Consider the following 17,065-nt stretch of genomic DNA (forward strand, 5'->3'; position numbering starts at 1 on the left):
TGTTTTCTATCACTGTGGAAATGAAGTCATACAATATATAATCTTTAGTGTTTGGGTTCTTCTTCTCAGCCTAATGATTTTAAAATCCATTTACACTATTACAATTTACTGCTTTTATTATTTTGTAATATTTTAACTCCTAAACAGTGTTTCATGATATGGATACTAGTTTGTTTATCCATTCATCTGTGCATTGCTATCAGGGCTGTTTCTCATTTTGGCTATTATAAATAAAGTTATCATGAAAATTTGTATAAATTTTACCTGTGTGTTGTGTTGTTGTTTTCCTGTGGATGTCTCTTTTCATTTCTATTCGGTGAATGTTTGGGGTGTGCAATTGTTGGGTCACATGGTAATTTTATATTTAACTAAAAAAGTATCAAAACCTTCTCTAAAGTTGTTGTACTAACTTTACAATTCTACCAGCAAAGTATGAAAGTTTCACTTGTTCCAAAACCTAGTCATCATTTGGTTTTGTGATCTTTTTAACTTTTCATTGTTGTCACACTGCTAAGTAGGTAATATTGTCTCAGTGTGATTTTAATTTGCTTTACCTTCACTACAAAAGACATTAGGACCTTTTTATTGTACTTATTGAGTTTATAATCCTGGTTAAAATATATTATGTGTTTATAAATATTGTTGAATTTGATTTTTTAATATTTTTGAGAATATTTGTTGAGAATTTTCTGCCTATGTTCATGAAGAATAATATTCTTTTACCATGCTATATTTCAGTCAGCAGGTATACTGCATTCATAATATAAATTGAGATTAATCTCACTATTTTTTTAATTTTCTGAAAAAGTTTGTGTATTATTGATACTATTTTTTCCCAAAATGTTTGATGGAAGTCTCCAGGCACTGAATTTTCTTTATGAGAAAATATTTGATTAAATACATTTACTAGCTATAAGAAATTCATGTTTCTCTTTTTTGTTAAATTTTGTTTTGTTTTTTAAGGACTTCTTCATTTCCTTTATGTTAGTGAAATTCTGTCTTATAAAGGACCATGTATCTCTCCCCAGCTCTGACCTATGCCTCCTAGTGGGCCTACCCTTTTGAGCTTGGAATTCAACATAGTTCACCAAAGGTACAAAATTTTTGCAGTTAGAAAGTCAGGGTAATAATGGGGTTCTTCTCATGAGTCTCCCTCCTCTATGTATCATAGTTTTATAGTTACTGTTGACTCCAAACAGTTTATCATATATTTTGTCCAGTGCTACAGGTGTTTAGCTTGGAGTGCTAGCCCAATACCAGCTATTCCATCATTGTGGGCCCACTTCCCCTTACTCCATCATAACTGGAAGCTGATGTTCCCTAAATGACTTTTAATTATTTAATTTAAAAGACTTTCGAAAGAAACTTAAGACAGTGCAATTAATTATGACATTAAGATAAAATTACAAAAAAATCAATAAGTAAAAATTTACTATAATTCTATTGCAGTTTATGCTTTCTGTCTAAATATGTAATTGTTTTCCTGTATGAATAAAATGGCACTCTAATGAACTTCTAAATCTGCTGTTTCATTATATAATATCAGAGGAATAATATTTTTGAGAAAAAAAACTTTTATACATTTTAAAGATGTATGGAATTTTACAGCTTGTATGAATAGAGATTTTAATTTACAAGTAATGATTTGATTCACCTACCAAGGCACTAAAGTCTTTAATAGAACTTGCTCTGTCATTATTATTCATTATTCCATAAAGTGACATAAATGGAAATAGTGCCTTGGAAAGGTTTGCATATAGGTAAATCCATTTCCTAAAGAACTTATAATTCTAAATCTCTTCAACAAGCTCCTCACTACCCAAACCCTGGACACTCATCAGAATAAGATGGCTTGTGATCACTCTACCATTTGACATTAGCAGTATATAGAAGTCCAACTAAATAAAAGCTTTAATATATTTCAAAAGTGTATTTTTAAATTGGAAAACAAAACATAATACTCTCATGAGTCTACATTATTTTCTTAGATTTAAAGTATTATATACATATTAACTGAATGGTTTATTGTATAGCAGAAGAGTAATGTCTTATCTCAAAGTTAACATTAACCCATTGTTTTTGTTTGTTTGTTTAATATGACAACTAGAGCAGGAAATATAAACAGCCCTTTCGGTACTTGCCGTACAAGAATTTGATTTTTGCCTGCACTTATATAGCTTAATGAAGACGCCATTCCCTGTATCTTGTCACTGGGCATATGTCTACACAATCTTGTGCCCCCTTAGTTATTGCTATTTTATTAATTAATTCTATCTTCAAATAAATGTGATGAATCAAAATAATTCAGAATTTCACAGACACTCAAAATATACTGGTAATCGAAAACAAACTTATGGTTATCAAAGGGAAAATGTGGAGGGGGGAGGGATAAATCAGGAGCTTGGGATGAACACACTCATACTACTATAAATAAGATAGATAAACAACAAGGACCTATTGTATAGCACAGGGAACTCTACCTAATATTCTGTGATAACCTATATGAGAAAAGAATGAATATATGCATATGTATAACTGAATCACTTTTCTGTACACCTGAAACTAACACAACATTGTAAATCAACTACACTCCAATAAAATTAAAATATTAAAAAATAATAAATAAATAAATTATATATATATAGGTAAATGTTGGAATCATTATGACAACTCTTTTTAAAGCTTGTCATTCAGAGTAGGGTGGAATTAGCTAACTCTTTGCAAAACATTAAGAATGTGGAAAAGTCTTTTATCAATTTAACTATATTCAAAGGATGAACAAAGAAATCCTACTTAATGCTTTACCATTTGAGAATAATGTGGTTTCCATTTTAAAAACATATAAGTGGAGAGTCCAGTTTTTCCTATAGCTACATGAGAATGTTCTCTTTAAGGAAAATGCTAAGCCATTTTTAGAAGTTACAAAGAGATAACATAATTATCTCACTCTGTGGAGGTGTGAAGAGTTTCTTGACCCACTGCCTCTGAGAGTATGAAAAAGCAGCTAATCCAAGAAACTCAGGAAGAAGTTAGAGAAAGCAGGGCTCAGGAATCAGTGGATGGAAGCAGGCATGTGAGCCATCCACTCTTGTTACTGTGAAGAGTGATCCACCTTTGTCTTGAGGGCATTCCAGGCTCCCATTTTCCTTATTCAATGCCTAGCATGCATGGAACTAAGAATGAGAATCTTAGCCTTACTGACTAGAGTTGGAGATACAAGCTTAATTATTAAATTCTTGTGTTTCTCTATTATCTTCCGTAATATGTGGTCTTTTTAACAACACTTTATAAAATTACTTTGTATGCACACTGTCTTAATGTTACCCTTCTTTTTGAATACTTCCTCCTATCCAACTAGCATGTAAAACTGGAAATAAAGCTTCCTCTAACCCAGAAGTGATCTCCCACATAACGCTGGAGAATTTAGGCCAGCTTTGTACTAGTATTTGAAAAATTGTACCTTGGTGATATCTTCCTGAGGTTCTTTATTCCCCACCCCTTATTCTTCTTTTGGTCATAAAGTTACAAAACTTCAAGGGCCAAGATTGCTTAGGACATCAAGGTCAGTTCTAGAATTGACTACACTTGGGCTTTCCATTTCAGGGTTGAGGGTTAAAGTATTCTAATAATTAACAGAATGCTTTTGTGTGGAAGATCACTTATGCTGTTGAGTTTCTAAATCTTTGGTGAAAGGAGATAAATGAAGAATTTAGAGAATATAGAAACCTGACATTGCTCAAATTCTACTATAGAAGAGCTCATAAGAGGAGTCAGTGCCAGTTATTAATTTTCATTTTAACAGCAAGTTATTTGAAATATGGGGATTTTTTTTTTCTAAATTAACTTTGAGAACTGTGAAGTTGAATCTCCAGCATGGTAATAATATACATTCTGAACTGTAACACTTGCCAGGGTTTTAAGGAAGTCCTATAGTGGGACCTTATAATTAGAAAAATGTTAAACACTGTTTTATTTATTTTAGCATATTGAGGCATACTCTAATAAAATATGAATGGCTACTGTATGTGCCACAATGTTCATAATGCAATATTAAGTGAGTGTAGAATATAAATTCATGCAATATGATAATTTTAATGTAATTAAAATATTTGTGTGGTATGTACAAAGTCTCAAAAGCCTTGCAAATTGTGGTTTGTAAAATTTGAATATATAGGATTTTGTTGATTTTTGAGCTGCAAATTTCTTTACATTTTACCCTTCCCAATGTCAGGTATGTTTAATAATTAATAGTGGTTTTTTTTAATTAATTAATTTATTTATTTATTATTTATTTATTTATTAATTTATTTATTTATGGCTGTGTTGGGTCTTCGTTTCTGTGTGAGTGCTTTTTCTGGTTGTGGCAAGCGGGGACTACTCTTCATCGTGGTGCATGGGCTTCTCACTGTTGTGGCCTCTCTTGTTGCGGAGCACAGGCTCCAGACACGCAGGCTCAGTAGTTTGTGTCTCACGGGTCCAGTTGCTCCGAGGCATGTGGGATCTTCCCAGACCAGGGCTCGAACACGTGTCCCTTGCATTGGCAGGCAGATACTCAACCACTGCACCACCATGGAAACCCAATAGTGTTTTATAGTTCAATAGGTAGAGGGTATTTTTTTAACTCAGTGGTACATTTTAATATCATTGGTATCTTAGATCTAATAAAATGTTATTCTTAATCAGAATTTCCTCATTTCTGCCTGATAACAAAACACCACCTCATTAATTTTTCTCACTTCTGCACAATTCCTCTTTGTTTCTTATCTCAAGCATTTTCTTCTATGAATCTTCATTTGTGGTTCCCATCCTGGAAGACATTTTGCCCCTAAGGGGACATTTGTCAATGTCTGGAGATATTTTTGATTTTCACACTGGAGTCCCAAATTACCCAGGATAAAATGTCAATAGTGCTGAGGTTAAAGAACCCTGGCAGGAAAATTCTCTGCTGCCAGCACAAAATACAAACCTTGGGATATGAGTCACATATGTGAGACTGTAGCTTTCCACTGTTCCAGGTAAAACAAAACAAACAAAATAACAACACAAACCTCTCAACTCATTATAAGACTGGGAAGGTAAAACATATAAATGTAACACTATTTGTACTGAAACAGGGGTTTTAAACTTTGACTCTCAACTAGAATCACCTGAGAAGCTGTGAAAATTCTAATGATTCATCTTACCTCCAGAGATTATGAGGTAGTTGATATGGGACATGTAGTTGTTCTGGGCTTTGGGAGTTTTTTCAAGTTCTCCATGTGATACTAAGTCAATATTAAGAAGCACTTCCCTAAGGTGTCTCTTTTTATAACCACCTGGAGAATGCGTTGCAGAAGTCAACTTACTTTTGACTCTCATTTAATATGAAGATGATGACCTTTGAACCTGACAGTTTAAACAAATAACATTTTGTTCACTGGTTTTCTGGTAACTCCGTAGTGGAAGAAATTGTGGTCCCAATTCTTCTGGCTTGGGAGAAACTATATTGGAGATCTGATGCTACATATGTTACTGACCACAAATGCCAAATAATCACTGAAGGATAAAGAGGAATTTTTTTATTTTTCTTAAATAAATTCCCAATGCCTGAATGAGTTTAATATGACTTTTGGACAGTGCAATTATTTTTCCACTGTGTATTCTTTAATGGAAAGTTATAAAAATATATGCTAATTTTAGTGATTGGTCTAATTGTTTCCTTATTTTTTGTATACTTCAAATTTCTGAAATGTACATATACATAATCATTTTCATGTAAGTATAATAGCTTTGAATGAAATATATATATATACACATTCTTCTATATTAATTCAAAAGCTATGTTTTGGTGAAGGATTAAATGTCTTATGCATCTATACCAGTGTAAATGACAATGTTATTAATTAAAAAGTAGAATCGTGATAAATTGTGTGAGAAAATAAATGATTAATTTGTCTTTAGCTATATTGAGTATTATTTGCCAGTAAGGTATTTTGGTGAACAGTACCATTAGGAAGTTAGGAATGTATAAATTAATTTAATATATTCAAGCTATTTTATTTTTTTTCCTGTTTTTTAAATTAATTTTTATTGGAGTATAGGTGCTTTACAATGGTGTGTTAGTTTCTACTGTACAGCAAAATGATTCAACTATACATACATGTATATCCCCTCTTTTCTTAGATTTCCTTCCCATTTAGGTCACCACAGTGCGTTAAGCAGAGGTCCCTGTGCTTTACAGTATTTCTCATTACTTATCTACTTTATACATAGTATCAATAGTGTATATGTTTCAATCCCAATCTACCAAGTCCTCCCACCCCACCCCTTTCCTCCTTGGTATCCATACATTTGTTCTTTACGTCTGTGTCTCTATTTCTTCTTGGCAAATAAGGTCATCTGTACCATTTTTCTTGATTCCAAATATATGCCTTAATATACAATATTTGTTTTTCTCTTTCTGACTTACTTCATTCTTTATGACACACTCTAGGTCCATCCATGTCTCTACAAATGACCCAATTTCATTCCTTTCTATGGCTGAGTAATATTCCAATATTCTATGGCTGAGTAATTGTATATATGTACCACATCTTCTTTATCCATTCCTCTGTTGATGGACATTTAGGTAGCTTCCATGTGCTGGCTCTTGTAAATAGTGTTGTTATGAACATTGGGGTGCATGTATCTTTTTGAATTAGGGTATATGCTCAGTAATGGGATTGCTGGGTCATATGGTAGTTCTATTTTTAGTTTTTTAAGGAACCTCCATACTGTTTTCCATAGTGACTGTATCAGTTTACCTTCCCACCAACAGTGCAGGAGAGTTCCCTTTTCTCTACAACCTCTCTGGCATTTATTGTTTGTAGAATTTTTTTGATGGTCATTCTGACTGGTGTGAGGTGATACCTCATTGCAGTTTTGATTTGCATTTCTCTGATAATTACTGATATTGAGCAGCTTTTCATGTGCTTCTTGGCCATCTGTATGTTTTCTTTGAAGAAATGTCTATTTAGGGGTTCTGCCCATTTTTTGATTGAGTTGTTTGTTTTTTTGATATTGAGTTGCATGAGCTGCTTGTAAATTTTGGAGATTAATCCTTTGTCAGTTGCTTCATTTGCAAATATTTTCTCCCATTCTGATGGTTGCCTTTTCATCTTGTTTATGGTTTTCTTTGCTATGCAAAAACTTTTAAGTTTAAATAGTCCCATTTGTTTATTTTTGTTTTAATTTTCATTACTCTAAGAGGTGGGTCAAAAAAGAACTTGCTGAAATTTATGTCAAACCGTATTCTGCCTATGTTTTCCCCTAAGAGTTTTATAGTGTCTGGCCTTAATTTACGTCTTTAATCCATTTTGAGTTTATTTTTGTGTATGGTGATTTGTGTAGGGAGTGTTTTAATTTCATTCTTCTACATATAGCTGTCCAGTTTTCCCAGCACCACTTATTAAAGAGGTTGTCTTTTCTCTATTGTATATTATTGCCTTCTTTGTCATAGGTTAGGTGACTATAGGTGTTTATTCAAACTATTAATATAAATTTGGCAATCTTGTATAGTCAGATGGTATTAAAAATTAACAGTAAGGGCTTCCCTGGTGATGCAGTGGTTGAGAGTCTGCCTGCCGATGCAGGGGACATGGGTTCATGCCCCGGTCCAGGAAGATCCCACATGTCTTGGAGCAGCTAGGCCTGTGAGCCATGGCTGCTGAGCCTGTGTGTCCGGAGCCTGTGCTCCACAACAGGAGAGGCCACAACAGTGAGAAGCCCGTGTACCGCAAAAAAAAAAAAAAAAAAAAAAAGAAAGCAGTAAGAGATATTTTTCTCTACAGTGAGAAACATAAAATGAGGGAAGAAAAATGGCAACAGAAGTAATTTGGTGGAATCACTGCATTTATGTTGTGAGAGATAGAGGAGGAAAACTAAACATAGAAGGAACAATCAGAACACAAGGAACATAATCAGACATCACTTGCTACAGAAGGTAATACTTTAAGATGAGTGAAGATGATAAATTGTCAAAAGACTAAAAAGAAATTAAAAATGATGTCCAAAGATGTTGAAGTATTGGCTTTGGTATATAGGAAGTTATTATGGCTTTTGAGGTAATAAAAGGGTGAGTAAAATTCAACCAACAAAAGAAAATGAATAAATATATAGAAAGTGTAGGTACAGATTATGGTACTCATGTGTAAGATAATACAAAAGGAAAAAGAAAGAAAAGTTGTTTGAGGTGTCAGCTGTATGCAAATAAGATATATATTTCCTGACTTTTAGTTTATTTTAATCCTAATTTTAAAAAAGAATTAGAATAGAGCTTATTTGTGAGAAAAAACAAAAAGACAGGGGACCAGTAAAAGCTATTTTAAAATGACAATTAAAAAGTTAAGCATATAATTTATATATCCTAAATAAATAACTGATATCCTGAGTTCTAATTGCATAGTGGTGACAAACATTGGCAATCCCTTATCTTTGGTTAATGATAAAGTTAATTCATTGGAAGTGAAAATATGGTGAAGATGGAATTTTAAAAATTAGAGGCAATATAATCTGCTAATTACATTAGCAACTTAGATACATTTTCATGGAATTAGTTTCAATTTGATATACCTTAAGTGCCCACCACATTCCAGACAAAGTATAAATATTGGAGATAACATAATGCATAATATTGTTCATAAGTGTTACACAGATCAGTGGGATATAAAAAGAAGTTTTTATTTTTTTATGATAAAGTTTCAGTGTGTCAACTGATATGATTTGGGTTTAAATTGATAAAACAGACTTCCAAAATGAAATAGAAAAGATGAATTTTGGATCAATAAGTAATAAAAATATTAAAATTTAAAAACTTTGCATAGATATATAATAATATCAAACAAACATTGGCAGATTTTAGGAACCACTTAAATTTACTTTTGTGTATTCAAACATTTTCCTCACAATTACCATTTGTTCTTCAATATGAATGAAAAAAATTAACAAATTTGGGGAAAAAAGTTTATCTTCAGAGCATTTAAATTTATCATATATCTAATTTTTCATAACTAGAAAGCACATGATGAGTCTACATTTATTTCCTCTTATAGCAAATTATGAGAATTACAGTTGAAATATTTTCCTGCTGTATGAAGCACTTTCCTCTTCTATGGGATTATGACTGGGGTTTTCAGTAATACATAATTAACTAACACTTTAAAGAGAAAGCCAAAGTAAATTTTGATAGATTTGTTCATGGTATTTTTCCTTAATGTGCCTTTTTTCCTCTACCATCTCAATACTACTTCCCATTTCCTTGGTTGCCTGTAGGAAATAACACTAATCTGCTGACAAGCTAAGACTAATTAAACATTTCTGTGTTAAATTTTATATGTGAATCTATAGAATCAAAGAAAATTATAAAAGACAGATAATACTACAAAATACGAAATCACCAATATATGTATAAATACTCAATATATGTATAAATACTCAAAAATGTCTAAAGTACCAAATTTTTGGTTTATTTTCTAAATTTAATATTTAATTGTTTCCTTTCAGTTTTGATCTTGGAGCAATGATCGTTTAAAACTACACAATTTCTATTCATGGGGTGAAGACAGTGTAGAACAATGAAAAGCAACCTCTTCATAGGTTAAAAATAAAGTGATACTTAAAGAGAAGGCTTTGAATTAGAGTAACTAAAATTTGAAACTTGCCTTTCAACATTACTGATTGTACATGCTTGACAATTAATATAGGCTCCTTGGTGTTTGTTTCTTTTGTTAAAAAAAATGAAATATGAGATGGTAGTGATCATTAAACACATTCTTTTCTGAGGGCGGAGGTCATGATGGTGGAGGAAGAGGACATAAAACTCAGCTGCCCTCAGGAGCACATCAAAAATATATCTACATGTGGAAGAAGTCGCTCCAAAAACTAATTAGAAACTGGCAGAGAGACACATGTACAACAAAAGCTGGAAGAAAGATATACATATAATTGGGCAAGAAGAGAAGAAAAGCAATCAGAGACTCAGAGGAAAAGGGAGATTACACAGGTGAATACCCACCCTGGGGAGTGGCAGATTGAGCCACAGATTGGGTGTACTAGTCCTGGTGTCATATGTAGAGGAGAAAAAACCCCTTGGCTGGTTTGAGAACTGTTGGGACAAATAGAAGATCTGAGGAAGCCTGGACTCTGCTTGTGAGGAGCACACACATGCTGACTAGCCCCCAAGGCAGGGCAGAGAGGTCAGCTCTAGTGGCTACTGGATTTCCTTTGATCACTTTGCTGTGTGCCCCAGTCTGAGCTGAGTAAATGCTACAGCTATGCTCACTCCAATCCACAAAGCAACATTGGATCTAGGAAAACCACAAATAGGAAAAAGACTCAACCATGAGAGGCAGAGGTCCTGGGTCAGAGTCAGGGTAAAGCAGCAGTGACTGTCCTTGGAGCTTACTCAACCAGAGCCTTGGAAGCCACCCAGATGTCTTATGACAGCTACTCCACCACAGCTAAATTCCTGATACATCCCAAGAGTCCATGTGGGCTCCCACCAGCTCTATGGAGGTAGTGATTAGCTGTGAGGGACAAAGGGGTCTTAAACATGAGGCTGTCTGAGCAAAACCATTGATGCCTACATAAGCAGGGCAAGGGACCTCTTTCTGTACACAGGCCCCACTTGCTTCATCACTCCCCTACTCAGGGATAAACATCCCAGTGCAGACAGGGAAAAACACACACATAAAGGGAACAAAGCCAGCTCAAGCCCAGTCCTCAGGGCTTCTACTCCAGCAACTTGGAATTGGACTGTGCCTCTGATAGAGTGCTTATGGAAACAGAGAAGAGAGAAAGTTGCAGCTTACACTTGGCTCAGACTCTACTCCATCTCCAGCTCCCCCCACTACCAAGGTGATAGCTGCCACCACACCCTGAGGAAAGATGTGACTGGAAACCAAGTCAAATCCAACCCTCCCACCAAAGGCATTGGGCACATGCAGTTTATATTGGGATGCTCCCACATAAGAATACCCCTTCAAGACCACAACAGGTAACTCTTTCCCCTAAATTCATAGAGGCAAAGAAAGTTAAGCAAAACAAAAAGGCAGAGGAATAACTCTCAAATGAAAGTATAAGAGGAGGTCCCTGAAAAATCAAATAACAAAATAGGAATAAATGATTTTCCAGTTAAATAATTCAAAACATTTGTAATAAAAGTGTTAACAGAATTAGGAAAAATAATTGATCTAAATACTGAACATTTTAACAAGGAAATAGAAAAATATAAATGATGCGATCATAAATGAATAATTCAATGGCTGAAATTAAAAAACACACAGGAAGGAATAAATTGAAGACTAAGTGATACAGAAGAAGGTATAAGTGATCTGGAAGATAGAATAATGGAAATCACCCAATCAGAAAAGCAAAAGAAAAATCTATTGAAATAAAATGAAAGCAATTTAAGAGATCTCTGAGATGGCATTAGGCATTCCAACATACACATTATAGCAGTTCCAAAAAGAGAAGAGAGAGAAGGGGATTGAAAATGTATTTCAGAAAATTATGGTTAAAAATTTCTGAAACCTGAAGAAGGAAAGAGATAGCCAGTTACAGGAAGCACAAGAGGGTCCTAAACAAGATAAACCCAAACAGACCTACATTAGGACATAACATAATTAAAATGGCAAAAGTTAAAGAGAGAATTGTAAAGGTAGTAAGAGACAAACAGAGTCATATACAAAGGAATCCCTCTAAGGCTACCAACTGATTTCTCTGCAGAAATGTTGTAGGCCAGAAGTGAGTAGAATGATATATTCAAAGTGCTGAAAGGGAAAAGCCTTCAGTCTAGGATATTCTACTCAGCAAGATTATCATTTCAGCAAGATTATCATTTAGAGTAGCAGAGATAAAGAATTTTTCAGACAAGCAAAAAGTGAAAGAGCTCATCAATACTAAACCTACCTAAAAAGAAATATTGAAGGGTCATCTCTAAATGGAAAGAAGTAGAGTCTATAGGAAATGAAAAATCCCACTAGGAAAGGCAAATATATAATAAGTACTGAGTATCAAAACTTAAATAAGCCAATGTGTATATTAAAGGACAAAATTTTATAAAAGCAAATATAACTATAATAAATAGTTAAGGGATAAGCATGAAGATGTAAATATGACATCAGAAACACAAAAGATGGGAGAGAGGAGTAAAATATGTAGATCTTTTAGAATGTTCTTGAATTTAAATGACTATCAGTTTAAAACAAGTAGATATAATTATAGGTCAACATATATGAACTCTGTGGTAACCACAAATCAGAAACCTACAATAAATATACAAAAACGAAAATGAAAGGAACACAGGTATACTACTAAAGAAAATTATCAAACCACAAGGGAAGAACAAAAAGAAGAAAAAAAGAACAGAGAAGAAAGATAAAAACAACCAGAAAACAAGTAATAAAATGACAATAAGTAAATGCCTATCAATAATTACTTAAAATGTCAGTGGACTAAACACTCCAATCAAAATACATAGGGTGACTGACTGGATAAAAAAAAAATAAAGACCCTTCAATAGGCTGCCTACAAGAGACTCACTTCAGGGCTAAAGACACACATACTGAAAGTGAGGGGATGGAAAAAGATATTTTATGCAAACAGATTACATGCTAGGCCAAAAAATAAGTCTCAACAAATTTAAGAGTATAAAAGTCATATCAAGCACTTTTTCTGACCATGAGATGAAACTAGAAAAAGATTACAGAAAGAAAAATGGGAAAGAACAAACACTTAGAGCCCCAAAAAAGATGCTGCTAAAACAACAGTGGGTCAATGAAGAAATCAAAGACAAAATCAGAAAATACCTTCAGACAAATGAAAATGTAAACACAACGTTTCAAAATTTATGGGTTGCAGCAAAAGCAGTTCTGAGTGGGAAGTTTATAACAATACATGTCTTCCTCAAAAAAAAAAATCTCAAATAAACAACCTAACCCACAAATAAGGAATTATAAAAAGAACAAGTAGAGCCCAAAGTCAGCAGAGGAAATGAAATAATAAAGGTCAGAGAGGAGACAAATAAAATACAGATGAAGAAACAATGAAAAAGATCAATGAAACTAAGAGGTTTTTTTAAAAAAAAAAAAAACAAAATTGATAAACCTTAAAACAAGCTTATCAGGAAGAAAAGAGAGAGGACCCAAATAAACATAATAAGAAATGAAAGAGAAAAAATAACAAGTGATACCACACAGAGTTATTCAAAAATCATGAGAATACTAAGAAGAGTTATATGCCAACAAATTGGACAAGGTAGAAGAATGGACCAATTTCTAGAAACATACAACCTGCCAAGACATAAAAATGGCTTATGGGCACATGAAAAGATGTTCAACATTCCTAATTATTAGAGAAACACAAATCAAATCTACAATGAGATATCACCTCACAACTGTCAGAATGACTATCTTCAAAAAGCCTACAAATAACAAATGTTGGCAAGGATGTGGAGAAAAGAGAACACAGTTACCCTTTTGGTAGGAATATCTTTTGGTGCAGCCACTATGGAAAACAGTATGGAGATTCATTAAAAAACTAGAACTACCACATGATTGAGAAATTCCATTCCTAGGTTTCATTTTGGAAAAAAATGGAAACACTAATTTTAAAAGATGTGAACCCCAATGTTCATAGCAGCACTATTTACAATAGCCAAAATATGGAAGCAACCAAAATGGACATCAACAGACGACTGGATAAAGAAGATGTGGTATATATATATATATATATATATATATATATATATATATATATATATATATATATATATATGGACAATGGAATATTACTAAACTGTGAAAAAGATTAAAAGTCTGCCATTTGCAGCAACGTGGATGGACAAAGGGAATAAGTTTAGTGAAATAAGTCAGACAGAGAAAGACAAATCCTGTATAATATCACTTATAAGTGGAACTTAAGAAGTAATACAAATGAATGTATATGCAAAACAGAAACAGACTCACAGATATAAAAAAAAAAAAAAACAGTAGTTACCAAAGAGGAGAGAGAAGGGAGAGGGCAAGTTAGGCATATGGGTTTAAGAGATGTGTATGAAATAGACAAGCAATAAGGATATGTTGTATAGCAAAGTGAATCACAGCCATTAACTTGTTATAACTTTTGATATAGTCTGTAAAAATACTGAATCACTATTCTGTATATCTGAAACTAATATAATATTGTAGATCAACTATACTTCAATAAAACTAAGATAGAACTTGACAATAAGTGAGTAAATAAACACTTCCTTTTGATAGCTAACACTTTAGATTAAAACCAGAAGAAGGGGAGGTTTGTGAACACAAATTAATGTTTCAATAAAACAGATTTACATCTCCCCCAAAACTAGTAGCTGTTATTGATAATTATATTAATTATATAAATATATATACTAATATATAAATATGATGAAAATGATGAAATAAAAGTAACAATAATAATGAAGGTAGTAATAATAAAAGGGAGCTTTGTTTTCTTGCAGTATGAGGCTAAATTATGAAAAATGAATATGGGGTGTTTTCAGAAGTGATCATTAGTAATCTTATTTAAGACTTGTTTTTTGAAATTGTTATCTAAGTTTGGTTAATTTTCTGCTTCACTAACTGACCTTTGAACAACTCAGTACTCTACCAATGCTCCCGTATCTCTTATTTCAAGACTGTGAGTAAAGAAAAACAAGTGCATGCTCTCCTGGAATAATACAATCAAGTTATCCTGGGGCTATGTGGCCTGTTTTTCCTCTGACTGATTTATGAGGAAACATGACTGAGGACAGCATGAAAATGGCATTAGACATGAGTTTAAGTAACCTATGCTCAGATGTAGTAGTCTTTTGCCTGTAAGTCAAGTCAGCTTATTTATTTATTTAATTTTTGGCCATGCCACGTGGCGTGTGGGACCTTAGTTCCCCCAGCAGGGATGGAACCTCCACCCCCTGCATTGGAAGAGAGGAGTCTTAACCACTGGACCACCAGGGAAGTCCCACGCCAGTTTTAAATATAGGTAAAGTAGATAATGGCATAGGGTTTGAACTCTGAAGGAAATTAACCATTTCTCTAGGTGAGTTATTGCCAGCCTGGAAACAATTTTTTTACTGACTTACAAAACTGTGGTTCATTACCAGCCAATTATTGGGGTGGTATGTGTTCAATATCCTGTGAGCTAGGTCTTAACTCATTATCTAGATAAGAATTCCCAGTATGTTGTGTGATCTTAATCCTCCCTTTGCAACTACTAATGTTATATTTCTGAATATATCCAGCAATAAGGGATCAATCCCTACAGACATTTTTATGATATGTGTAGTAAATTCTCAATATTTTATAATTGCCATTATATTTCAAATTACCTAAACTGAGTTCTGAGTGTGCGTGTGTGTGTGTGTGTGAGAGAGAGAGGAGAGAGACAAAGACAGAGAGAGACAGAGAGAGAGACAGAGAGTAGGGGATAGGTGGGAATTAGAGATTGATTTCCAGAGAAAGTTTTAGAGCATAAAAACACTTTCAAGATCTATTTCTTTTAATTATATATATGTTTACCATGACATAGAATATGGAAGTGTACTAATACAAAATTTGGTTTCTTAAATTTTTCATACAGACATAATATTTAAATTAATTAGAAAGTGAGAAATAACTCATAATGTACTTTTTTGGATTTAATGCAGATTTATTAACAATCTTTAGGATATTATTGGGCAGATCTGAAGTAAGGCTACAAAACAATAATTACTATATAATCTATTTAATTCTGTTTTTTAGTGTATAGAGCCATTATTGCTCTATGCGATGAGGTTCTAACAAAGCATGACACAATAGATTACTTGTGAAGATATTTTAGAAAGGATTGACAAAAGTTTGAAAATTTTGATTTTCCAGGATTGGAAGTAAAATGCATGGGATAATTGGGTGAGCAAAAGACAGTTACTATAAATTGAGTCTAAGTTCTTTGTCTGATACTATGGGTCTCTGAGGGAACAGTGTCTTGTCTGCTCAGGAAAAAGGTACCTAACTCAGAGCTCAACAATACACTGCTGTTGATACCTGGGCATCAGATTTTACCACCTAAAAGACAGAAACCTGAACTCTACCTTCTCCATATAGCATCTTCTCTGCTTACTCAGGAGTTTGTTTTTCTTAGGAGCAGTAGATGGCACTTATAAGCTATTCCAATAAAACAAGATACAAATAGATCTCATCCAACTGTAAATCACATCAAAATCAGGTGATAATCTGGGGCTTTTCTTTCTTTCCAAGAACTAAGCCTCAATTTTCTTAGTTTATTTTAAAATAATTCACACAAATTTATCTGTATTTTATAATACAGATAACATTTATAATTTTAAGAATATCAAATTAAATAAATAAAAATAATTTTTATTTATTTTCTGAGTGGAAGGCTAAAGGTGGTTAAGTGGGGAGAAGAAAGTAGTGATTACTCTCTATTAGGAAACATCATAAGTCATGACATAGGGTTGGCTTTTTTACATAAATCAGGTTTATTGAGTGATAATTGGTATAATTTACATGTAAAATTTACCCTTTGGAATGTTCCATATATATCTTTAAAAACAAATCACATAACTGATTAAATTTGTTATAAAGCAGAAACTAAAAATAATAATAATAATAATAAAGATAAGGGAAGAAAAAAAAACAAATCACTGTGTAGCAGCCACTACACAATTGAGGTGAGGTATATTTCTATCAACGCTTAAAGTTTCCCAATGCACCTTTATAGCTGCCTCCCACTTCTATAGCCCTTGGCAAGCATTGATTTATTTTCTGTCACTATCATTACTTATTTTTATAGCAGGTCATAAGATGGAATCATATATCACCTAGGATTTTATATGTGGCTCATTTTACTTTCAGTTATGATTGTTTCATGCTGTTAGATATATAAGTCATCCATTCCTTTTTATTGTTCAGTGGCATTTTGCTTTATGTATGTACCACAATTTGTTTAGCCATTCACCATTTGAAAGACATAGTTTTTTTAATCTCCAGTTTTGTGGAATTATGAATAAAGCCAGTATAAAAATTCA

The sequence above is a fragment of the Mesoplodon mirus genome, assembly GCF_964341445.2.
Source record: "Mesoplodon mirus genome assembly, chromosome: 17".
Lineage (NCBI taxonomy): Eukaryota > Metazoa > Chordata > Mammalia > Artiodactyla > Ziphiidae > Mesoplodon > Mesoplodon mirus.